This window comes from Meriones unguiculatus, chromosome 2 (assembly GCF_030254825.1).
Source record: "Meriones unguiculatus strain TT.TT164.6M chromosome 2, Bangor_MerUng_6.1, whole genome shotgun sequence".
In the NCBI taxonomy this organism is placed as follows: domain Eukaryota; kingdom Metazoa; phylum Chordata; class Mammalia; order Rodentia; family Muridae; genus Meriones; species Meriones unguiculatus.
This window is the reverse complement of record NC_083350.1, coordinates 188,636,311-188,642,317: the sequence shown is the minus strand read 5'-3', so window position 1 is coordinate 188,642,317 and position 6,007 is coordinate 188,636,311. Positions and strand designations below refer to the sequence as shown.

At 48.3% G+C, this 6,007-nt stretch overlaps 1 long non-coding RNA gene across 1 annotated transcript; it reads left to right on the top strand.

The window, feature by feature from the left end:
- The first annotated feature begins 498 nt into the window (after nucleotides 1-498).
- LOC132652237 (uncharacterized) lies at nucleotides 499-2,869 on the top strand. The gene is made up of 3 exons (XR_009589719.1): nucleotides 499-981; nucleotides 1,339-1,508; nucleotides 2,755-2,869. It is a non-coding gene; the product is annotated as an uncharacterized LOC132652237 (long non-coding RNA).
- The last annotated feature ends 3,138 nt before the right edge of the window (nucleotides 2,870-6,007 follow it).

Below are 6,007 nucleotides of genomic sequence, written 5' to 3'. Positions count from 1 at the left end.
CAGAAGCAAGGCCGAGGGATCCCAGCTGGGACATCTCGTCTCCCGGGCACAAATGTCTGCCTACTCTTCAAATATACTAACTGATGTCTTGCTCCTAGCCCTAAGTAACAGTCTCCCCTTTTCTAAGGGTATGAACTCTGCAGCTCCCACTGGATCCTGAGACTGCAAGCAATACCGAACCAAACATATGCTGTCTTCCCTATACATACTCCCCGTACGGTGGTGTCTAACGTACAAGCTCCTGGCAGGAGCTTGACGACAGCAGCTCATCGTAAGAGAATAGCTGTCAAAAGTCGGGCAGCGTTGACTGACTACAGGTCAGCCGAGTTGATCACTGACGGAGCTGCTAAGCGGCTAACAGGTAGCGTGCGATGCGGACGGACACCTGGACATAGGTGACTCACGTCCTAGGATGGGAACTGTGGATCTCAGCGAGCGCAGGGTAGGTGTGCTGGTGCACCCACACAGTCCCAGCGCTCAGCAGCTACGGCAGGAGGATGGTGAGTTCTAGCCAGCCTGCCCTACAGAGTAAGGAAGGTCCTGTCTCAACAACAAACAAAATACTTCCCCACGCCACTCAAAACAGGATGCAGTTTAAAACTTAGGAATTATATCTGGGAGTTTTGCATTTGGTATTTCTGATCTGTTGGTCTCTGGTAACCCAACTACAGAAAGAAAACCGTGGAAACTGGGGAGCTGCGGTGAGGCCTGCAATCGGCCCTGAGCGGAACCGCTCCCGGTACCGGAAGCGCCATTACTGATGTCTGCCGGAGGAAGGCGGGCAGAGACGAGGAGGGCGGCCCTGGGCACCCCGCCTGCCCTCACCGTCATCTTCTCCCTGATGTGAGTCCCTTCAGCTGGCCTCGGTCTGCTTGCAGCGCTCTCTGCTGAGGAGTCGGTCTCCTCCCCATCGTCTGAACTCTTGCTGAGTCTGCCCCAGAGCTGCTGTCAGCTCTACTCGGCAGAGCTTCAAGCACTGAGGTAAGGAGAAGGGGCAGCAGAAAGGGCAGCGAGACGTGGTGGCGCAGGCGCAGAGGCCCCTCTGCCTTAAAGGCTGGCTCACCCGCCGGAGCAGCTCCAACGAGAAGCGAGCCACACAGAAAAGATGAATTCCACAGCCTTTTCTGCCAGTGCCTCTGGAGGCCTCGTTATGCCCAAATGCCCGGTAAACAGAACCTGCTGACATGACTTGGAGGGTTAGAATGGAAAGAGGGACCTGCAAGAGAGCTGGAGAACGACAGAAAACCTCGCTCCCGAGGTAACCAGTACTATGCGTTCAGAGTTCCCATCGAAATGAGTTGATCTCTTTTCCTCTCCTGTTCCTTTGTATTTACACAGAATCAAAGTCCACAGCAAGTCGCCCAAGAAGGTGAAACGTGACATACGTATACACCGGTGAAACTTTCACTGCAGTGAGCTTCCCCGGGGCCACACACCGGCTCTCTGTTCTCCTGGTTCTTCCAGCCCACTCGTTCGCCTACCCACTCTGCTTCTGTTTGGTCCAACAGGTTAGTTTGCATCCCACAAACTTCTATAAAAATGGAAGCATTCCCCACATACCCTCGTTTTGGGGATCTGGCTTCTTTTCCTCAAAATTGCTTCAAAAGTCACTCATGCGTTGTGGTGCCTTCATAGAGTAGCTTATTTCTGCTATTGTTGAATCAAAACAAAACAGCATTAAACAGGCCACTTCACAAAACAAAACCTGCCCCCCAATTTTTAAACACACACATCTTCTCAGTGGGTACCTGGGCTCACCTCGGATAGAATAATTACATGCCAGATTTTCAGGAGTAGAGCAGTGAAGGGGTATACATAGGTGTTCACAAGGTGAAGAGAGCTGGTGTTGACCTAGCCATCTTGTAAAGAATGGAAGTAGTCAAAATACTTCTGGGGATGGGGAGGGGAAAGGTAATTTTATCTGAGAGTTTCCTGGGTAGTTTTTAAAAAGACTGTTCCTTAAATCGCCAATATTCAAGGATTTCCATTTGAAACCCCTCCTACTGATCACTCGGTCCCCAATCCTGTCTTACCAAAACATCAGAATTTATTTTACATATAACAAACGTAATGGAACAAATTTGAGCAGGCAAGAAAGCAACTGGAGAATTCACCTGTCATCTGGGCCCATCCTAGTCCTTATTTCTCTTTGTTTTCTTCATTTAATCATTCCCATTTTTTTCAAACCCTACCAGGCTGTCCGGAGCCCTCTCCTTGCCCGGGACGTTCCTCCCCAGATCCACTGACTTGGTTTATTCCTCTCTCCTGCAGACAGAAGCTGCCAGACCACGTTAGAGGGGAGGCTTGGTTATTTGTGACAAGGCTTCTCTGATGGAACCTGAACTGCTAGGCTCAACAGCGGCGGTGGGAAGGCAGGCTGGGAAATGATGAGAGCGGGCAATCTGGAAAGTTCAAGCTCAGAGGGCACCAGGACGGGTGGGAGAAGAGGTTAGTTAAGAAGCAGCTTGGCTGGACAGGTGGAGGTGTTTCAAATCCGCAAGCCACCTTTCTCAAGTCAGAACACCATGACGGAAAAGCGGCCTGCCGAGGGGCAGTCAGCCAAGGTAGACACCTAGGAATCCCTTCAGACCCGCCCTTCACTTTAATTAGGAACCTGGTCCTGTTCATTGCTTCTCTCTTCTGCTCAGTCCTGTCTTCTATCCAGCTGCTCAGATTAATGCCCATCGCTTGTCCATCACCACTTCCCAGCATTGAGAGCAATTATAACAGCGGTGGTTTCTCTTCCGTACAAAGCCCAGGTCCTAACCGTGCACCCCTGGGCAACCTGCCCCCTGCCCCCAATTGCAGCCCTGACAGAAAACTCACAGCCTCCTGAAGCAGCAAGAATATCAAGTTACTTTTTGAAAAGGTAAGTGCCCAGACACTACCAGCAGCTGTGCTGTATGGAACTACGGCAATACTGAAACCTGAAATGAAATGGTTTGTGGAACTAAAATTACTTTCTAACTCTAGATTCTTGCCTCCCTGCGGTGCAATGCCCGTAAGGCCAAGCAGGAGAGAGGCCCATCCATTACCCGGAGCCTTCATCTCCTGGTCACTCCTAGCATCAGACAACCCTGGGTCAAATGATACCCTCTTCCTCTGAAGCCTAGAAGAAGGGACCCTCATCCTGCCACACTGGCCTGGTCTCTCCTCAGAGCCCACACCACACCACTGTCTGTCCATCTGAGGCGTTAGTAACTCTCCTCATAAATTTCTCACCCAAAAGGACAACCTATCTCATGTCCATCTTGAACCCCACACTTGAAACTTTTTACCTACTTCAGGAGACTCTAGGTCGGTGAGTCCAGAGCAACACCTAAGACTGACTTTTTTCTAAGATTTTTCCTGGAAGACCAACGAGCAAGGAGATATTGCAGCCCGTGATTCTCCCATAGTTTGAGGACTGGATGGGTTTGTGGATACAAAAGCAAGCCTTGATGGGTATCCTTAGTGCAAACTCCCTTTGTCCATCCTCACCAAAGTCCAGAAATCCCGGGGTGGGGGTGGGGAGGGGGCTCTGCTCCCTGCAGGCTTTCTTCTCCATTTTTACCGCCTACGTGAGCTACACGGTCCAGAAGCTGCAGTGAAGGTGTGACTGAAATGAAAGGGGCGCATGGACGCTTCAGAGGTGAGCCAACTGGACTGAGCGCCCCCAGGACACATCCCGGCCTTTATCATGAGCCTGTGGTCCCGTTTCCTGGGACCTGCTCCTGCCTGCTTTCTCCATCTTGAGCTCCCATCTGGAATCCTGTAATAAACCCCTTTCTAAAAGCTCCTCTGTTGTCTGAGGAATTCATTCTTCAAATTCTCAAGACTTGAAGCCACTGGCTTGGGGTACTGGTGGCTGCTGATTTGCCCTGCCCCTTAGCCCTTTGAGGTATACACGCTTGAGGCAAAAATAAATAAACAAATAAATAAAGCAAACCCTCTGTCAATTCTCAAAGACCCCACACATGCTTCCCCACAGTTTCACTAGCCTGTGGGGCCAGCAACAAAACGTCAATTATTCTTTAAAGAGTTAGTTTGTGTCTAACTTACATGTGCATGGGGACTGTGTGCACCTGTGTCTGGGTGACTGTGTAAGCTAGGTCATGTCAGAGCTGCCTGACATGGGTGCTAGGAACTGGCCTTCTCCGGAAAAGCTCTAAACCTCCGAGCCATCTTTCCAGCCTTCCAACTCTATATTTATTTATTTATTTATTTATTTTATTAGAAGCAAAATGGTCACTGGGCATGGTAACACATGCCTCTAGTCCCAGCTTTTGGGAAACAGAGGCAAGTGGATGGAAGTGAGTTCAAGGCCAGCTTGATCTACAAAGCAAGTTCCAGGACAGCCAGGCTAAACATAGAAACCCTGTCTCAAAAAAACAAACAAAAGATGCAAAATGGCTTCAGCTGATTCATACAAGGAGCCCAAATTCTAGGAAGCAATGTGAGCGGGGCGTCGGTCTTTCCCCACTATACTCCCAGATTTTATCCATGGTCTGTCTTCCACAGCCAATAATTTAGGGAAGGCAGGGTTAAGGGAAGGTGGTTCTCTGCAGGCACATGTGGGCCACGGTTCTGGAGAGTGAGCTGCCTGGGACCCTTGCTCAAGCACTTCTTGGGGAAACCCCTTTGCTATTAAGAAGAGATAGTTTACGCTTTCTCTCTTTGGATGCTGGGAATTGTGGTAACCATTGTGCCAGCTTATCAGCAGTTAACCAAAAGATAACAACCAAGAAAGGTAAAACAAGGTTGCAGGGAGTCTGCTGCCGAACTAGCAAGTTTACCAGCTCTGACCTTTCTTTTCATGAGTCATGGCAGACTCTTCCTCAGCCGTTTGAGACGGGTTTCTTTGAAGCAGTCAGCGTTGTGATATAGTGACACATAAAATGGACTAACACTGATGAATTATTCTTAAACATTTATTTTATAAGCTTTAATTCATAACTTTCATTTATAAGGCACCAAAGCAGGTAATGATAGAGAATCATGGAGACGCACAATTTGAAATGGGATTTAGATGTAAATCACAGCTGTATCAAGCCCAAATATCCAATTTGCTTTATATTTAGCTTTGATTGTGCAATGCTAATGGACACCCCAGTCCCACTGATGAGCACCTGCAGATGTAACAGTGTAGGTTTTCATGTTTTTGCTTTTCAAACTCAGGATAGTTTTCCCTTACTAGTGAGAGCAGAGACAACCTTACTCCAGTACCCTGGCACACACACAAAGCTAGAGTGACAGGCAAAGCAACACACTGATTATTAAATATACATTATTCATTTACATTTAATAGCATATAGCATTTTAAATCAAGGATTTGCAAAATACCCGAAAGATCTCCATAGACTTGTAGGTTCCTCAGAACACACTTCTAAGACCTCTGCCTTATGTGTAATTAACTTATGCTAATTGCATCTAATTAATTTAAAATCCAAGTTTAAAATGTGACAAACAAGGTCTTTCTCTCCCACTGTAACTTTGATTTCCAAGAACACAAATCTAGACTCTATATGATATCATTGAATCTGGCAAAAAGAAAGATATTCTCTCCCCTAAAGTAGTGCTCCCTGGTCCAGGAGGCATGACCCCGGAGCCACCAAGGACTGAGGAGCAGCAGATACTGCTGAGACACGAGTATACTGAGCATTTTCTTCTGCAGACACGCCTATGCCAGAATTCAGTTTGTGAGTTAGGCGGAGTAAGGGATTAACAATAATGACTGGTGATAAACAGAACAGCGTATGGCAGCATCCACGTGGGTGTGTCTCTTGAGAGAACTGAGGTAAGTGGTAGCACATGCCAGTCAGCCCCGCCACGATTCCCAGCTCTCTAAATGACTGGCCCCCACACAGAAATGCTCGCTTGGCTAGGCTTGGGGGTGTGTCAGTCTGTGACATGGTTGTTGGTTTCGAGTGACAGGAGCTCATAGGGAGCCAAACTACCCATCATCTCGTGGCCAGGGTCAAAAGATGAGGGGACCCAGAATGTCATAACGTTCTCCAAGGACATAGCC